The sequence below is a fragment of the Microcaecilia unicolor genome, chromosome 4 (assembly GCF_901765095.1).
Source record: "Microcaecilia unicolor chromosome 4, aMicUni1.1, whole genome shotgun sequence".
Taxonomy (NCBI): Eukaryota; Metazoa; Chordata; class Amphibia; order Gymnophiona; family Siphonopidae; genus Microcaecilia; species Microcaecilia unicolor.
The window spans coordinates 353,843,895-353,864,562 of NC_044034.1; the positions used below are offsets into that span (position 1 = coordinate 353,843,895).

The 20,668-nt window shown below is 45.0% G+C and overlaps 1 protein-coding gene across 1 annotated transcript in view; it reads right to left on the reverse strand.

Moving 5' to 3' along the window:
• The window catches only part of CNKSR2 (connector enhancer of kinase suppressor of Ras 2), a 659,600-nt gene that overhangs the window by 191,856 nt on the left and 447,076 nt on the right, over positions 1 to 20,668 (reverse strand). The gene's annotated exons all lie outside the window — the stretch shown is intronic.

Here is a 20,668-nt window from a genome sequence, read left to right on the forward strand (position 1 = left end):
ATCTTTCCCTACATTCCTCCAAGGGAACTCTCCGTTCATTGGGTAAATCTCTCTTATCTGTACGCTTCTCTTCCACTGGCAAAGCCAGACTCCGTTCCTTTTATCTTGCTGCAACTTATGCCTGGAATAGACCTCCTGAGTCAGTATGTCAAGCTTCAGCTCTGGCCATCTTTAAATCTAGGCTAACAGCCAGTGGTGTGCTGGTAAATTTTTAACAACAGGCTCTCTCCCCGGTTCACCTCAGCGGCCCCCTCCCCCGTCCACCACTGCGCCCCCCCCCCCGTCCACCTCTGCGCCCGCCCCAAAATTGCAGAGCTGGCTATAGCCGGGGGGGGGGGGGGGGGGGGGGCCAATGCATTACTCTCTCCAGGAAAAAAAATTAAATGATCCCAGGTTCCAATCTAATTCATGTTTAATGTGGGATAAAATGCCATAAATAAGTAAATAAATATAAACTTTTAATGTTGAGCACCTGATTCTCAAAGTGAACATATTCCAAACACTATAATGAAAATAAAATGATCTTTTCTACTTTTGTTGTCTGGTGACTTTGTTTTTCTGATCATGCTGGCCCAGTATCCGATTCTGCTGCTATCTGTCCTCTTCACTCCGTTTCCAGGGCTTCCTTTCCATTTATTTCTTTCCTCCTTTCTTCTTCATTTCTGGTCCTCAGCTTCTGCCTATTTTCTTCATCCATGTGCAGTTTTTCTCCTCTCTTCCTTTTCCCTCATCTCATCTCCTTCCTCACTCTTCTCTGCCCTCCATCCATGTCCAGCATTTCTTCTCTCTCCCCTTCTCTCCCCTGCCCTGCATGCACCCATATCCAGCAGTGACCCTCCTCTCCCCTGCCCTGCATGCACCCATACCCAGCGACCCTCCTCAGCCCTGCCCTGCATGCACCCAGATGTCCAGCAGTTACCCTCCTCTCCCCTGCATGCACCCAGATGTCCAGCAGTTACCCTCCTCTCCCCTGCATGCACCCATGTCCAGCAGTGTACCCTCCTCTTCCCTGCATGCTCCCATGTCCAGCAGTGTACCCTCCTCTCCCCTGCATGCACCCAGATGTCCAGCAGTTACCCTCCTCTCCCCTGCATGCACCCATGTCCAGCAGTGTACCCTCCTCTTCCCTGCATGCACCCATGTCCAGCAGTGTACCCTCCACTCCCCTGCATGCACCCATGTCCAGCAGTGACCCTCCTTTCCCCTGCCCTGCATGCTCCCATGTCCAGCAGTGTACCCTCCTCTTCCCTGCCCTGCATGCACCCATACCCAGCGACCCCCTCCATCCACCCATGCCCAGCAGCGACTCCCTTTTCCCCCCTGCCACCCCCTCCTGAGTTGTTTCGTGAATTATTCTCCTCCCTCCTTCCCTCCTGATCCGGTCCCTCACCGCCCGCTTGTTTTTTGAATTCTTCGGGGCAGGCAGTCTTGCCTGCCCGCTTCCAGCGCTGATTGTCCTCCCTTGCCGATTCGCGCTTCAAAATGGCCGCCGAGATTTCAGCCGAAGTCTCGCGAGGCTGCCTCTGGAAGTCTCGGCTGCCATTTTTAAAGCGCAAATCGGCAAGGGAGGAGGACAGTCAGCGCTGGAAGCGGGCAGGCAAGACTGCCTGCCCCGAAGAATTCAAAAAACAAGCGGGCGGTGAGGCGGATCCGGAGGGAGGGAGGAGAGCCAGAGCCGGCTCGCTATTTTCAACAACCGGCTCGCAAGCCGGAAGAAAATTTAACAACCGGCTCTTGCGAGCCAGTGCGAGCCGGCTCCAGCACACCACTGCTAACAGCCCACCTTTGTGAGGCTGCTTTTAACTCCTATTCACTTGTACAGTACCCATGTCTGTCTTATCATTCCCACCTTAAGTAATTCCCTTACCCCTTATTTGTCCTGTTTGTCTGTTTTGATTAGAATGTAAGCTCTGTTGAGCAGGGACTGTCTCTTACATGTTCAGTGTATAGCACTACTTATGTCTAGTAGCGCTTTAGAAATGATAACTAGTAGCAGTAGTACTCTTTGGGATTCCAGAATCTTGCTCCAAAGATTCCGGAATCTTGCTACTCTTTGGGATTCCGGAATCTTGATACTCTTTGTCCTTATCACTTATTTGTCCTGTTTATCTGTCCTGATTTGATTGTAAGCTCTGTCAAGCAGGGACTGTCTCTTCATGTTCAAGTTTACAGCCCTGTGTACGTCTAGTAGCGCTATAGAAATGATAAATATTAGTAGTACTCTTTGGAATTCCGGAATCTTGCTACTTTTTGGGATTCCGGAATCTTGATACTCTTTGTCCTTATCACTTATTTGTCCTGTTTGTCTGTCCTGATTAGATTGTAAGCTCTGTCGAGCAGGGACTGTCTCTTCATGTTCAAGTATACAGCGCTGTGTACGTCTAGTAGCGCTATAAAAATGAAAAATATTAGTAGTAGTCTTTGGGATTCCAGAATCTTGCTACTCTTTGGGATTCTGCACAGAATTTTGCTATTCTTTGGGATTTCGGAATCTTGCTACTCTTTGTCCTTATCCCTTATTTGTCCTGATTAGATTGCAAGTTCTGTCGAGCAGGGACTGTCTCTTACATGTTCAATGTACAGCATTGCATACATCTAGTAGCACTATAGAAATGATAGGTAGTAGTAACCTATATTTTTGGCTCCCAGGGGCTGCCTGCTTCTCTTTAATTTGTAACCCCGATAGAACTTTCAGGGTGTTTGTGGCATATAAGAACATTTATAATGTAATGTACTTAGCATTTTTATTTTATTTGTACCCCGCGCTTTCCCACTCTTGGCAGGCTGAATGTGGCTTACATGGGGCAATGGAGGGTTAAGTGACTTGCCCAGAGTCACAAGGAGCTGCTTGTGCCTGAAGTGGGAATTGAACTCAGTTCCTCAGGACCAAAGTCCACCACCTTAACCACTAGGCCACTCCTCCACTCCAATGTCGCTCTCAAATGTATCTACTCTTCTATAAAAGCTGCTAAAATTTGCGCATGCAATTTAATTGAATACCGAGCCAATTAGCGCTGAAACTTGGCTTCTTAATAAGCAATATATTGGTGCTAATTGGATTTAATTAAAATTTACACACATAACAGGGGACACGACCATGGGCAGATCAGGAGATTTCCCACAATTTATGAGTGTTGTTATAGAATAACGGGGATTTGCGCCTAATTTACATCAGGTTTTCATTGATGTGAATGGTTGTGTAGGCATCTATATGGCTTAGTAAAAGGCCCCCCCCCCCCCCCCCCCCCCCCCCCCCACACACAGATTTTTGTTTAGTCCTGTCTGGTGAGTGTCAAAATATTTCATCATTTTAACCTCAAAGGTTTTATGTTCCTGGATTGCTTCAAAATATCTTTTTAGTATTCTCACCATAAAGTCATTGATGCAGTGCCCATTGTGAATCGTCTAGGAGTGTGACTATAGACAGGAGATAAATGGTTTTAACAACAATAACAATAATAATTCAGATGTCAAGGAGCCTTCCAGTACAAGAAAATAGTATTTTTCTAAAAAGTAAGAGGTTAAGGAATCACAACATGAGGTCTGAGGGACAGAGATTCAGAAGAAATGTAACAAAATGTCAAATGTGGAGTGGAGGCGTAGCCTAGTGGTTAGAGCACCATTCTTGATAGCCAGAGGTGGCCGGTTCAAATCCCACTGCTGCTCCTTGTGATGGTGGGAAAGTCAATTAATCCTCCATTAAACTTAGGGGTCTGTTTACTAAGGTGCACTGAAAAATGGCCTGCAGTAGTTTGGGCACACACAGAATCATTTTTCAGCGCACCTGTAAAAAAGGCCATTTTAAAATTTTTGCTGAAAATGGATGTGCGGCCAAATGAAAATTGCCACGTGTCAATTTTGAGTCTGAGAGCTTCTCACCAGCCATTGACCTAGTGGTAAAGTCTCATGCAGTAACCGGACGGTAAGGACCGATGTGCGCCAAATGCCACTTGGCACGTGTCCGATACGCGCGGCAAAAATGAAATTACCGCAAGAGCCAGGTGGTAGCCATGTGGTAACTCCATTTTGGCACACATTGGGCACGCGTAGACGCTTACGCGGCTTAGTAAAAGGGCCCCTTAGATTGTGAACCCTCTAGGGTACCTGAACGGAACTCACCTTGAGCTACTACTGCAAAGGTGTGAGCAAATCTAAATAAAAATAAATTAAATGTTGCCAAAGTGATAAAGGGGAAGAACCTTTCCCTTATGAGGATAAGCTAAATAGGTTACAGCTCTTCAGCTTGGAGAAGAGATGGCAAGGAGGAGACAGAAGTCCATCAAACGACAGGTGAGGTGGAATAGGGAACAGCTATGTATCCTTTCAAACGGTATTAGCACAAGGGGACCAATTCCATGATACCAATTAGTGGCTGATCTACAATAAATTCTAGAAAGTAGTTTTCTTGGTCGACAAATACTTCAACTATGAAACTACCGGAACTTGTGCTCAAGGCCTACTAATTCAACAGAATGTAAAAATGATTTGGATGAGTCTATTCATCACTATTTAGCTCAAGAGCTAGTGGTTCTCCACTTCCCACTACTGGGAATGCACCGTGGAATGGGCGTTCCTATTTGGGAACTAATGGACACCCCATGGAAACCGAACTGGCCACTGTCTGAGACAAGAGTGGTGGGCTCAGTGGACCACTGTCCATCAGAACCCAGCATGGAACTTCTTGTTCTTATTGAGAGAGCACTGCATTGTCTGACATCAAAAGTGTTGGTAAGTCAAATATGCATGAATGGTTTGTTTGTTTGTTTTGTTACATTTGTACCCTGCGCTTTCCCACTCATGGCAGGCTCAATGCGGCTTACATGGGGCAATGGAGGGTTAAGTGACTTGCCCAGAGTCACAAGGAGCTGCCTGTGCCTGAAGTGGGAATCGAACTCAGTTCCTCAGTTCCCCAGGACCAAAGTCCACCACCCTAACCACTAGGCCACTCCTCCACTGGTGGTAAGGGTGAGTAATGGAGATGATGAAAGAAGCAGGAACTGGAATAAAAATACACAGGGAGATTAGCTAGACCACACAGTCCTTCATGGAGCAGCAGGTACAACTCGAGCACACTTCAAAGAAGATACAGAGAGGGGTAACCTGCATGGAGCGGCAGATACAGAAGTACTGCCATAGTAGGTCAGACCGATGGTCCATCAAGCCCAGCATCCTGTTTCCAACAGTGGCCAATCCAGGTTACAACTACCCGGCGAGATCTCAAAACAATACAATATATTTTTTGCTGCTTATCCTAGAACTAAGCAGTGGAATTTCCACAAGTCCATTTTAATAATGGCTTATGGACATTTCTTTTAGGAAGCTATCCAAACATTTTTAAATCCTGCTGAGCTAACTGCTTTTACTACTTTATCTGGCAACGAATTCTAGAGTTTAATGACATGTTCCGTGAAGAAATATTTTCTCCGATTCGTAGCTTTGTAGCTTCATTGCATGCCCCCTAGTCCTAGTATTTTTGGAAAGAGTAAACAAGCGATTCACGTCTATCCTTTCCACTCCACTCATTATTTTATAGACCTCTATCATATCTCCCATCAGCTGTCTTTTCTCCAAGCTGAAGAGCCCTAGCTGCTTTAGCCTTTACTCAGAGCGAAGTTGTCCCATCCCCTTTACATTTTTGTCGCCCTTCTCTGTACCTTTTCTAATTCCACTATATCTTTTTTGAGATGCGGTGACCAGAATTGGACATAATATTCGAGGTTCGGTCACACCATGGAGTGATACAAAAGCAGGGCCGGTCAAACCCGGTAAGTGGAGTAAGCGCCGCAGGGGGTCGCCTGCCTTCAAGGGTGCCGCCATACCGCGCCACCCTTGGTACTTTAAATCTTTAATTTACCTCCGTTCCAGCAGCCACGTCATTTGAAAGCCCTGCCCTGTCTCTAGCCTTCCTTCCCTTCGTGAGTTCGTTCTACAGTCCCACCTTCTGACGTCATTTCCTCGAGGGCGGGACACTGAGGGAACGAACTCACGAAGGGAAGGAAGGCTAGAGACAGGGCAGGGCTTTCAAATGACGTGGCTGCTGGAACAGAGGTAAATTAAAGATTTACAGTACCAAGGGCGGTGCGGTATGGCGGGGGATGGGGCGAAGGAGAATCGCTGGACAGGGGCAGGGTGGGAGAAGAGAGAAAGGAGATCGCACGGGGGGAGGGGGGGGCAACTCATAGTCTGCTAGGGGGCACCAGAGACCCTAGGACCGGCCCTGTACAAAGGCATTATAATGTCCTCATTTTTGTTTTCCATTCCTTTCCTAATGATACCTAACAACCCTACAGAAAGGCACAAAGGAAGTAACCTGTACATTCTGCATGAACGACAGGTACAATAACACAGCGAATGACAGCAGATAAAAACCTGCACAGTCCATTCAGTCTGCCCAACAAGGGAGCCAGAGCCGCACTCGCCACTCTGTGCAGGTTATGGTCATTCATGCATAAACACTGGTTGACAATTTGCCATCATACCACCCACATATAGGCAGTTAAACGTGACGCAGTCTTATCAGAATCAGGCTGATATTTAAAACCCTTTAACCGTCCAGGAGCGGCTCCTAGCCAGTTAAATGACACTTTGCCGCCTATCCGGTGAAATTCAGCAGGAGATAGCTGGCACGATATGACCGCTTATCCGCCGATATTCAGCGCATCGCTGGCTAAGTTTGGCAGCCAAATTAGGCCACCAAAATAGCTCGCCCTAATATCAGCTTGGATGGTTAAGTTAAAACTGGCCAAATTCGTCCACATATTCAATGTCGGTCACATCCGGCTCAGCGCCAGTATTGCTAACAGTATTTAACTTGCTAATTTCAACATTAAGATGTCTTTCCCTCCCCCTTGAGATGCAAAAGTGACACACAATGCTTAGACTTAAGAACATAAGAATAGCCTTACTGAACCAATGGTCCATCTAGCCCAGTATCCTGTTTCCAATAGTGGCTAATCCAGGTCACAAATACCTGGCAGAACCCCAAAGAGTAGCAACATTCCATACAGAACCCCAAAGAGTAGGACCTTTCCATGTAGAACCCCAAAGAGTAGCAATATTCCACGTAGAACCCCAAAGAGTAGCAACATTCCATACAGAACCCCAAAGAGTAGGACCTTTCCATGTAGAACCCCAAAGAGTAGCAATATTCCACGTAGAACCCCAAAGAGTAGCAACATTCCATGCTACCAATCCCGGGGCAAGAAGTGGCTTCCCCCATTTCTCAGTAGCAGAGTGTGGATTTTTCCTCCATGAAATTGTCCAAACCTTTTTTTTTTTTAACCCAGATAACCACATTCTCCGGCAACAAGTTCCAGAGTCCATGTGTGAACTGAGCATGTGCAAGAAGTCCCGGTGTCGGCAGCTAGAGGCAATGCTGCCGGCTTCCGATTACTGCCGCAGTACAAGGAAGATGCGACTGGCCCGGACCCCGAATTTCTTTGGCTGACAGGACTTTGGAACACCCGTCAGCTGTTTAATGGGATGCTGCAGGTTTGGAGGGACCTGTACCCAAAATGTGTGTATGGGGGGGGGGGGGGGGGGGGAAGCCCCCAAGCCCCCGCCCCGTGGCCATGACACCGGTTATTTGGGCACCAGCACTGAAAATTGGCAGCGCTTAAATAACCCCCAGCTCTGCTCTGCAGATATTCAGCGGCACCTCTCCAGTAAAGCGTTACAGCATAGCGGGAGTTAAGCAGAGCTGCTTCTACCTGAATAGAAACCCTTGTGTTTTCTGCCATCATCTGCTCTGTTCCTTCGGCCTTATGGGCACATAAATAAGAGTTATGATACCAGGGCTCTGCCAGATCACAAACTGCTATAAGCAGGGAGGCAGGCGAGACAGAGAGAGAGAAAGAAGCTGCACAGGCCACTGGCAAGTACAGTAAAATAGTTTCTCAGCAGTTAGCGATTCCAGACACATGCATTCCAGCTTCCAGGTGAAAGCATCAAAAAAAGAACGTAAGCGCTGCAGTTTCTGTTTCCATAGCAACAAATACTCTTTCCTACTTTACAAAATTAAGGATGACAAAGAGGCATCTCAACCAGCCCTCTTTCCCCTTAGACAAATGGCTTTCTTCATATATGGGAAATGAGAAGTTAACAGATGTTTGTGAGCAACGTATAATTTAGAAAGACACGTTTTTAGGAAGTATTAAAGTAAAGATTCATAAAACAGGAACGGAACAGCTGTTCTCTCTTCCCCTGTTTTTGAGAAAAACATAAATTTTGTCTGCGCGTGACGTGCCGAAGAGACGTGGAGGGGCATTTTCAAAACGACGTCTGTCCGACTTTGGATGTTTTGCAAAAAAAACGTCCAAAATCCGAATAGGAACGAAGGTCATTTTCAAAAAAAGAAAAATGTCTATCTTATGTTTTTGAAAATACTGTTTTGAACAAGGTTTTGTGATTTGGACGTTTTTGTTTTTTGGTCCATTTTCGGAAAAAAAAAACATCCAAGTGTAAAATGCACAAATTCAAGCCATTGGGATGTAGGAGGAGCCAGCATTTTTAGTAGACTGGTCCCCCTGACATCCCAGGACAGCAATAGGGCACCCTAGGGGGCACTGCAGTGGACGTCATAAAAAGCACCCAGGTACACATCTCACCATTGTTTCCTTATCTTGTCTGCTGAGCCCCCCCAAATAATCCAAAACCCACTACCCCCAACTGTACACCACTACCATAGCCCTTATGGGTGAAGGGGGCACCTATATGTGGGTACAGTGGGTTTCTGGTGAGTTCTGGAGGGCTTACAGTTTCATCCACAAGTGTAACAGGCCACCGATAACTCCAGACTTCGTTCCTTTTATCTTGCGGCACCTTATGCCTGGAACCATCTTCCCAAACCCATACGTCTAGCTCCATCTCTACCTGTTTTTAAATCTATGCTGAAAGCTCACCTTTTCACTAATGCCTTTGGCTCCTAACCGCTACTCATTTGCCCTCCTCCCACAGTTCCTCTTTACCCTGTAATTCCCTTGCCCGTAATGTCTTGTCTGTCTATTTTATCTAGATTGTAAGCTCTTGAGCATGGACTGTCTCTCTATGTCAGGTGTTCAGCGCTGCGTGCGTCCGGTAGCGCTATATAAATGCTATTAGTAGTAGTAGTAGGAGCCTGGGTCCACCTGTCTGCAGTGTACTACACCCACCACTAGACTACTCCAGGGACCTGCATGCTGTTCTAATGGACCTGAGTATAACATCTGAGGCTGGCATAGAGACTGGAAAGTAATGTTTTGCATCACACTTTTTTGGAGGGGTGGGAGAGGGTTAGTGACCACTGGGGGAATGAGGGGAGGTCATCCCTGATTCCCTCCAGTGGTCATCTGGGAATTTACGACATCTTTTTTTGCCTTGTTCGTTATAAAAACAGGTCTAGCTCAAAACGTCTAAGTTTTAGTCCTGGACGTTTTTGATTTGTTCCACTATGGCTGAAAAACGTCTAAGTCTCAGGAACGCCCAAGTCCCGGCATGAACACGCACGTGACATAACTCCTTGAGATTTGGATGCACTTCTGACGGACTTCAGAGAAAAACGTCTAAAAATAGGTTTCTAAAATACTGATTTGGACATTTTTGTGAGAAAAACATGCCACTTTTTAGACGTTTTTCTGTTTTGAAAATGAGCCCAATATACTTATCTGCACCCTTCTCCTCCACCGGTAACTCCAGACTCAGTTCCTTTTATCTTGCTGCACCATATGCCTGGAATAGACTTCCTGAGCCGGTACGTCAAGCTCCATCTCTAGCCGTCTTCAAATCTAAGCTAAAAGCCCACCTTTTTGATGCTGCTTTTAACTCCTAACCCTTATTCACTTGTTCAGAACCCTTATTTTATCATCTTCACTTTAATATTCCCTTATCTCTTGTTTGTCCTGTTTGTCTGTCCTAATTAGATGGTAAGCTCTGTCGAGCAGGGACTGTCTCTTCATGTTCAAGTGTACAGCGCTGCGTACGTCTAGTAGCGCTATAGAAATGATAAGTAGTAGTGGGTTGGTAACACAAATCCCATACAAAAATGGTATGGGATTTGAATTTCAAACCGTATGAGGAGAGACTTGCTGACCTGAACATGTATACCTTGGAGGAAAGGAAAAACAGGGGTGACATGATACAGACGTTCAAATATTTGAAAGGTATTAATCCGCAAATGAACCTTTTTCGGAGACGGGAAGGCGGTAGAACTAGAGGACATGAATTGAGGTTGAAGGTGAGCAGACTCAGGAGTAATGTCAGGAAGTGATTTTTTCACGGAAAGGGTGGTAGATACATGGAATGCCCTCCCGCGGGAGGTGGTGGAGATGAAAATGGTAACAGAATTCAAACGTGTGGAATAAATGGAAATGGGACTTGATATACTGCCTTTCTGTGGTATTTTGCAACTACATTCAAAATATATATATAAAGGTACTTAAGTAACTTGCCCACAGTCACAAGGAGCTGCAGTGGGAATTGAACCCAGTTCCCCAGGATCAAAGTCCGCTGCACTAACCACTAGGCTACTCCTCCACACAAAGGAATCCTGTTTAGCAGAGATGGGGTGGCAACTGCGGTGATTGGGAAGCAAAACCAGTGTTGGGCAGACTTCTATGCCCTGAACTTGACTGAATAGATATGGATGGGCTGGAGTGTAAATTTTAAGGGGCTTCGACGTTAACTTCATTACTCCTGAGTCTGCCACCCTTCAACCTCAATTCATGTCCTCTAGTTCTACCACCCTCCCGTCTCCGGAAAAGGTTTGTTTGCGGATTAATTCCTTTCAAATATTTGAATGTCTGTGTCATGTCACCCCTGTTTCTCCTTTCCTCCAAGGTATACCTTGACAGCTGCAGGCTGAATAATGAACACTTTGTATTTTATTGCTGTACTTTGGTTTCTAGATATAGGTCTTTTGGTAGCGATACCTTAGGAATATTGTGCAATGTGTTTCACAATACTACTAGATTCGGTAATGGTGTTGCTGTGTGGATGTGTGCTTCAGTGTTTGATAACTTTAACGCTGATCCTGCATTTCCTGTCTGTAGGAACATTCCTGAGGGAGCGCCTTAGAAATCCAATCGAAAGGTTTTGTGAGCATAGGAAAACAGCCAGTCGCTCAAAAATCTGGGGAAATGGATGGCAAAATATTAGGGATATGCACATGGCAAAAATATTTGGTTTGTTTTTGGTTCATTACTACTAACTAACATTTCTAAAGCGCTACTAGGGTTACGCAGCGCTGTACAATTTAAACATAGAAGGACAGTCCCTGCTCAAAGAGCTTACAATCTAAAAGACTTAGGCCTTTTTCATGAGTTTCAGATGTTTTATGGTTTGTTTTCAATAAAAAAAAATTTAAGACCTATTAGAACTTCTTAATTCATGCAAATCGACTTAATGCATATTAATTCAGATTAATATGCGTCATTGGACTTACTACACACTAATGACCCATGAAATGAGCCAAAATGAAGTGAATTTGTTCTAGAAAACGCATATTCCTACAAAAAGTGGCTCAGGATGAAACCTGCCCTGGGATTTTTCTGATATTTTTCATCTGTGTCACTTGGGAAATTTTCTCTGAGATTTTGTCAATATTGAAAATTTGTTTTCTGTTTTATGCTTTATTTGACATAAACTGCTTCGATTAGATTTTTAATCTCTAAAGGCAACTACAATAAGATTTACCATACCACAATATTCTAAAAATATGCTTCAAATTCTGAATCTTTATTGGGATACCACTTATTCAGCAGGGCGGTGAGCGCTGCTTATACAGACATCTTATCAAGCCATTTATCTTCAAGTGACTGTTCAGCTCAGTTATACATTCAAATCTGAACCTGACTACACCAGCATAACTTTAAACAGGTAAGTTATCTATGTAACATTATCTCTGCTATTTCTGCATTTGGACTGGAACACAAAGATTATGGGATAGCAACTGATTATTGCGACTCCCCATATACCCCCTAATTCTATACAAGTCACCATCCAATTTGCACAACTTAATTGAACAAGTTAATTAGCGCCAATAATTGGCTTTCTAACAAGCAATTATTGGCACTAATTAGATTTAATTGAAATTCATGAGATCCGTGCCTATATTTTACACTCGAGTGAAAAATAGAGGCGTGAAAATAGGAGGGTTGTGGGTGGAACAGGGGGTGTTCTTAGCTTTTTTTTGTTACATTTGTACCCTGCGCTTTCCCACTCATGGCAGGCTCTATGCGGCTTATATGGGGCAATGGAGGGTTAAGAAACTTGCCCAGAGTCACAAGGAGCTGCCTGTGCCTGAAGTGGGAATCAAACTCAGTTCCTCAGGACCAAAGTCCACCACCCTAACCACTAGGCCACTCCTCCACTGTTGCTACTATTTGACATTCTACATGGAATGTTGCTATTCCACTAGCAACATTCCACTTAGAAGTCGGCCCTTGCAGATCACCAATGTGGCCGCGCAGGCTTCTGCTTCTGTGAGTCTGACGTCCTGCACGTACGTGCAGGACGTCAGACTCACAGAAACAGAAGCCTGTGCAGCCTTCTACATGGAATGTTGCTAGTGGAATAGCAACATTCCATGTAGAATCTCCGATAGTAGCAACATTCCATGTAGAATCTCCGATAGTAGAAACATTCCATGTAGAATCTCCAATAGTATCTATTTTATTTTTGTTACATTTGTACCCCGCACTTTCCCACTCATGGGAGGCTCAATGCGGCTTACATGGGCAATGGAGGGTTAAGTGACTTGCCTAGAGTCACAAGGAGCAGCCTGTGCCGGGAATTGAACTCAGTTCCTTAGTTCTCCAGGACCAAAGTCCACCACCCTAACCACTAGGCCACTCATCCGCTCCTTTTAAGCGTGTTGTTATAGAATAGGGGGATATGCGTTCAATTTAGACACATACGTTTGCACCACGTTTCAGTTGACGCGAATGGCCACAAGTTAGGTGTGAATCCCGGGTGTAAGTGCTATTCTATAAACTGAGCCTAATTTTAAGCACAGCTTACAGAAGAGCGCTTTTTAAGGCACCATATATAGAATTCACCCCATAACAACTGGCCGCATCCAAGCCCACTCAATTCCCACCACAAACTGAGGGGTAAATTTTACAACAGAACACTCAGGTTAAGTGAGCTGGAAGGTGCCTATTTTGATGTAAAGGCATGAAGGTGCCTATGGTGGTTATTTTAGAAGCTCTATTCACCTGTTGGACGTCCTAAGACTGGCATTTGGATGTCCAAAGTGTAGGAATGCCGATTTTACAATGCCCGGATGCCGTCCAAAACATCAGAACGAGCAAATGGAAAAGAGGCATGTTCTGGGCGTATTTTAGAAGCCCGATAGGTAAAATCTGCAGTATGAATAGATATATAGTGAAGATTCTTACAACTTGGATAGTGAAGCATGAGATATTCCCTAGACGTAGGAAAGGCATTTCTTGAAGGCAGGTCTATCAAGTTCTACATGTAACTAGGCACCTATTAGACTGAAAAACAGTTTATATCATTACCCTATTTGCATAGCTTTTGGCCGTTATCCCCAAATTCTATATAGTGCGACTTGAGTTAACAAGCCAATCAGTGCCAATTATTGGGACTAATTAGCACTAAATAGAATTTAAGCACACTGCTCGGTAGGCACATTCTATAAAGCAGTCCATGTAAATTCTACTGCGCAAATCTTAAAAAGGGGGCACAGCCATGGGAGGGGCATGGACGGTTCATGGGCATTCCTACAATTTATGCACAGCGTTATAGAATAACCTGTTCCGCGTCTAAAGTTAGTCATGTGCATTTACACCAGCTTTTCATTGGTGTAAATGACGGTGCCTAAATTTTAGCCACGTGGACAGCATTGTGTATATTCTGTACACCGCACCTAACTTTAGGCCAGTGGCGTAACCACGGGTGGGCCTGGGCCCACCCACTTCGAGTTCAGGCCCACCCAACAGTAGTAGTGGTATCTGGTGGGGATCCCAAGCTCCACCAGCTGAAGACTTCCCCCGGACGGTAACAAAAACACTATTCTCCACGATACCTCACCTGCGCATGCTCAGTTTTCAGGGCATGCCTGCTGCAGACTGCCAAGGTGGAAAGAAGCGTTTTCCCGCCAGCTGAGATATTTTTTTTGGTGGTTGGGGGGGACGGGACACTTGGTGCCCACCCACGTCTTGACTAGGCCCACCCAAAATCTGTTGTCTGGTTACGCCTCTGCTTTAGGCGCAGTTTATAGAATACGCATAGGTGCGTTTTCCATCGGTGCTGATTTTTTTCGGTGCCAAATATAGAATTTGGCCCTATAGGGGCAATTCTAAAGGTGCACAGCTCCTTTTAGGCATCCTGACGTCACGCAGTGAGAGCTTATTCTGTAAATGTCATCTGAACACCTGGATTCCATCCTAGAATCAGCAAAAAAAAAAAAAAAAAAAAAACAGTGAACCTAGGTGTAAAATCCAAATAGAAACGTTATTAAAACAAATCCAACGTGGTCCATGTTTCACCCACTTATGGGTTGCTTCAGTGGTATAGTACTACAACTAATCAAAAAAATCATACGAACATAAATGTAATAATAATGTATAAAACATATAAAATGTGGAGGTCCAGTCTGCCTTGTGTGCTTATAAAAAAATATCCAAATCAATTTACATGTATAACATAAACCTGCAATTTCATATACAAATAGAGAGTGTATCTAAGAAGCAGACAAACTACAGGAACAAGTCTGTGTCTAAAAAGGTTATGGTCCCACAATGACACAAGTGTAAAACAAAATGCAGTATAAAAAAGCAGAAGGTAAAAAACGTAGTTTTATAAAAAAAAAAAAAATAGCTTACATACTAAAAACAGGAATTTGAAACCGTTTACTCTCCCAATATTGGGAGAACAAATAACACTCCTCAAAAGCTGCCAAAGACCCAAAGGAGGATATTCAGGCGATCGCCATTACGGCATAATGTAAGCCACATTGAGCCTGCAAAAAGGTGGGAAAATGTGGGATACAAATGCAACAAATACATAAATATTAGAGCTAAAAGAGCATCCTTCATAAAATGGAAAATGGTACAGTCAATGGTAATAAGCCATCTGGATTACTGCAACGCACTATATACGGGCTGCAAAGAACAGACTATCAAAAAACTCCAAACAGCCCAGAACACTGCCGCCAGACTCATATTTGGAAAAACTAAATATGAAAGTGCAACACCACTAAGAAAGAAACTGCACTGGCTCCCACTTAAAGAACGCACTGCGTTCAAGATATGTACGATTGTACACAAAATTATTCACGCAGATGCCCCGATCTACATGCTAAACCTAGTGGACCTACCTCCCAGAAACGCCATAAGATCATCATTCTCAATCTGCACTTCCCCAGCTGTAAAGGACTAAAATACAAGCTGATGCATGCCACTACCTTCTCCTACACGAGCACGCAGATATGGAATGCTCTACCCACAGACCTGAAATCAATTGTCAAAACAAATAACTTTCGCAAATCTCTGAAGACACGCTTCTTCAACAAAGCCTACAACGAGAGCCAACAGCTTCACTAATTCACTTTCCCAACCCAACCAGTTAGGAAAATCCACTTCTACTATCACCCGCTTAATCACTTCCTCTTTCTTCCCTACTTAATCTCTTCACACTACTAACTGTATCTGATATTCTGTAATGACAATGTCATAACAAAACTATGTAAGCCACATTGAGCCTGCAAATAGGTGGGATAATGTGGGATACAAATGCAATAAATAAATAAATAAATACATTTCAAGTCAAATGCAAAGTGCTGATAAGGAAGGCAAAGACAGGCTTTGAAAAGAAGATTGCATTGGAGGCAAAAACACAATATAAAATGTTGTTTTAGGTATATTAGAAACAAGAAGCTGGTAAAAGAATCAATTGTACCACTAGATGAGTGAGGGGTAAAAGAGGCATGACAAGGACATAGTGGAGAGAGTAAATGAATTCTTTGCTTCAATCTTCACCGAGGAAGATGTAGGGGAGATACCAGTGCCAAAAATGGCATTCAATGCTGACAAGTCAGAGAAACTGAATCAAATCTCTGTAAACCTGGAAGATGTAATGGGGCAATTTGATAAATTAAAGAGTAGCAAATCACCTGGCTGGATGGTTTACATCCCAGAGTACTGGTACAAAAAATGAACTTGAAGAGCTATTATTAGTAATATGTAATTTATCTCTATAATTAAGCATGGTACAGGAAGAATGGAGGCTGGCAAATGTACTGCCAATTTTTAAAAAGAGTTATAGAGGTGACCCAGAAAATTATAGACTGGTAAGTCTGACGTTGGTGCTGGGCAAAATGGTAGTCTATTATAGAGAACAAAAATTACTGAGCATATACATGGGCATAGATTAATGAGACAAAACCAACATGGCCTTAGTCAAAGGAAATCTTACCTCACCAATCTGTCACATTTCTTTGAAGTGGTAAATAAACATGTGGATAAAGGTGAGCCGGTCAATATTGTGTTATTATGTTTTAGTGGTATTAAGTATGTATTTTGTACTGTAATCCATCTAGCAATTTTATGACTAGCATGTAATACAAACAAATAAATTCAATTAAAAGAAATGAGTAATATTTATTGGTAAAACCACACATGATTCTAATTTCTCTGGTAAATCTAACAGAAGATCTACGTAGACTTGACGGAGCTTAAGGGAAACCACTGTGGCCTTTGTAAATTAAGCAAATCTGTTTGAACATTGATTCAGAGTTGCCAGACTCAAGAGGTTTGCCAAATCAGTCATCCACGTGCAGTTCTACTGTGTGGCTTTTTGCATCGATCGCCAAGACTGAGAAAGAGGGTTCATACTGAACAGACTGAAATGCTCTACTCTAGAAAGGGTTAATGGTATTTGCTGTTATTTTTGCATGCCTGACCAGAGACTGATGAAATAATTAACCTGGGAAGCACTCAAGACATTACCCCAGATGAGCACCAGTGCTCTGTGTTTATTTTACAAGCTCACAGGTTAAACTAGACAACTTTAGGCTGATAAAAAATGACTTAATCACTATTCAAGATGTTCACAGCAATGGGTTTAAGTGGCTAAATGACATCAAGGTGCAAATTATATCCCCATTTAATCTCCCTCTAATGCAATTGATCTCTCATTTCTCACAACAGAGAAAACACGTTTAATTGGATATACATATATTCATTTCCTATGGATTCACGATGATAGATTCATCCAGGCAAACAACTGTACAAAGCTGAGTCAAGAAAAAGATGCCGAAAATAAAATGTGACCCTCAGGTTGAGATCTCCTGAATTTATAAAGACCGAGAAATCATTATTTCCAAGGAAGAAAGACAATATTAGAGGCTTGATAAATGAGTCAAAGTTAAAATGGCAATGTGGTTTATTGACGAAACCTAGACTAAAATCATTGGGTAATTTTACAGATAAGGCAATAGCATTTATGTATTTACTAGTAAAAAAGCCCCGTTTCTGATGCAAATGAAACGGGGGCTAGCAATGTTTTCTTCTGTGTGCATGTGGGAGTGTGTGTGTCCCTGCCCTCCCCCCTCTGAGTCCTTCAGTAAAAAAGCCCTGTTTCTGATGCAAATGAAACGGGGGGGGGGGGGGGGGGGGGCTAGCAATGTTTTCTTCTGTGTGCATGTGGGAGTGTGTGTGTCCCTGCCCTCTGGCCTCTCTCCCTTCCCCCCTCTGAGTCCTTCACTGTTACAGAGCCAGCGATTTGATTTCGTGCTCTGCTGTTTTCCTTCACTGACTGTGTTACAGAGAGGGCGGGGCAGACACTCATAGGGAAACCGGATATCTCGCCCCCTTCACACTTCCGGCTAGTAAAAAAGGCCCGTTTCTGATGCAAATGAAACGGGGGCTAGCAATGTTTTGTTCTGTGTGCATGTGGGGAGTGTGTGTGTCCCTGCCCTCTGGCCTCTCTCCCCTCCCCCCTCTGAGTCCTTCACTGTTACAGAGCCAGCGATTTGATTTCGTGCTCTGCTGTTTTCCTTCACTGACTGTGTTACAGAGAGGGCGGGGCAGACACTCATAGGGAAACCGGATATCTCGCCCCCTTCACACTTCCGGCTAGTAAAAAAGGCCCGTTTCTGATGCAAATGAAACGGGGGCTAGCAATGTTTTCTTCTGTGTGCATGTGGGAGTGTGTGTGTCCCTGCCCTCTCTCCCCTCCCCCCTCTGAGTCCTTCAGTAAAAAAGCCCTGTTTCTGATGTAAATGAAACGGGGGGGGGGGGGGGGGGGGGGCTAGCAATGTTTTCTTCTGTGTGCATGTGGGAGTGTGTGTGTCCCTGCCCTCTGGCCTCTCTCCCCTCCCCCCTCTGAGTCCTTCACTGTTACAGAGCCAGCGATTTGATTTCGTGCTCTGCTGTTTTCCTTCACTGACTGTGTTACAGTGAGGGCGGGGCAGACACTCATAGGGAAACCGGATATCTCGCCCCCTTCACACTTCCGGCTGGAGGCTTCATAGAACGTAGGTGTTGCCTTTTATATAGAGAGATTTGTTACATTTGTATCCCACATTTTCCCACCTATTTGCAGGCTCAATGTGGCTTACATAATACCGTAAAGGCGATCGCCCAGTCCGGTATGGAAACAAATACAATTTGATATTAGGGTCGGGTAAGGTTAGTATATTCAGGTACATAGGGACCGAAGATAGGAAGGAATATATAGTGTCCAATACAATCTATGGTTTTACTGTGTTGCAGTGTTGAGGCATCTAAGTTATGTCGGTGGGGAATGCTTTTCTGAATAAGTAGATCTTTAATGATCTCCTAAAGTTTGGATGGTCGCTGATTTTTTTCACAGTTTTTGGCAGTGCATGCCACAATTGTGTGCCTATGTAGGAGAAGTTGGATGCATAGGTTAATTTGTATCTGAGTCCTTTGCATTGAATATTTAATTTTGGGGATTTTACGCACACCTAATTCAGTAGTAGCTCAAGGTGAGTTACTTTCAGGTACATTGGGTATTTTTCTGTACCTGGCAGGCTCACAATCTAATTTTGTACCTGAGGCAATGGAAGGTTAAGTGACTTGCCCAAGAACACAAGGAGCAGCAGTGGGATTTGAACTGGCCACCTCTGGATGTCAAGACCAGTGCTCTCATCAGTGCTCTGAAAGATTGGAAGCGGTGCAAAGAAAAGCTACAAAAATGGTATGGGATTTGTGTTGCAAATCGTATGAGAAGAGACTAGCCGACCTGAACAAACATACCCTGGAGAAAAGGCGAAACTGGGGTGACATGATACAGATGTTCAAAAATTTGAAAGATATTAATCCGCAAACAAACTTTTTCCAGAGATGGGAAGGCGGTAGAACTAGACGACATGAACTGAGGTTGAAGGGGGGGAGCAGACTCAGGAGTAATGTCAGGAAGTATTTTTTCACGGAAAGGGTGGTGGATACGTGGAATGCCCTCCCGAAGGAGGTGGTGGAGGTGAAAACGGTAATGTAATTCAAATACGCGTGGGATAAATACAAGAAATCCTGTTTAGAAAGAATGGATCTACGGAATCTTAGTGGAGATTAGGTGGCGACGCTGGTAACTGGGGAAGCAAAACCGGTGCTGGGCAGACTTCTACGGTCTACCCGGCAGCGGCAGTGATTTCAACACGCTACCCTGCTGCCGCTAGCACCTGCCTCTTCCCTTTATTGTGGCCGCCTGAAGTATGGGAATCGCTGTCGCTGCCGGGTTTGGAAAGTCACCGTGACCAGAAAAAATGCCTGAGGGGGCGGCATCTCAGCCTGAGAGGGGGGGGGGGGGCATGCAAGCTCTTCCTTAAGCGGCATCTTGCCTTGGGCCAGCCCTGCCTGCCACAGAAGCTGGAAAGGAATTCTGAACCCAGCCTTCTGTCCTGGAGAAACCTTCCCCTCTTCTCTCCTTTCAGTAGCTTGTGGCTAGGGTTACCATTTTGTGTCCTCTGAAAAAGAGGACACATGTCACGCCCCCCTACCCCGCCCCAGCCACGCCTCATGCCACGCCCCCTTCAGGTCGGGTTCCGCCACGCCCCCCCCCCCCGTTACATAGTCCCCTCCCCCCCTCACTTACTATCTAGCCCTGGTGGTCTAGTAGCGTCTTCTCTTCGGGGCAGGAAAGAGCCCCCTCTTTCCTGCCCGGAGCGCTGCCTGCCCTTGCCTGCTGCATCCTCCTCGGTATGGCTGGGGATTCAAAATGGCCACCGAGAGTTGAAGCGGCCTCGCGAGAGTTCAACTCTCGGCGGCCATTTTGAATCCCCAGCCAGACCGAGAAAGATGATAGACAGGGGAGGCAGCGCTCCGGGCAGGAAAGAGGGGGCTCTTTCCTGCCCCGAAGACGTCACTAGACCACCAGGGAACATGGTAAGGAAGGGGAGGGGATGGGAGACCAGGTCACGACCCACGGCGCCGATCGCGCGCCCACCGCACGCACGCGCCTGCCCGCGCCCACGTTTGTCCAGAAATCCGGACAAACGTGGGCGCGGGCAAAATCCGCCGGACGCCCCGGACATGCCCTCAAAAAGAGGACATGTCCGGGGAAATCCGGACGTATGGTAACCCTACTTGTGGCTTCCGGTCCCCCTCTCTCTCAGTCCAACGCTCAGAACTACTGTGGTAAGGCAATAGTGCAGAAAAAAAACCTACTGGGACAGTGCAGAAAATTAGCTCACCAATGCTGAAAGGAA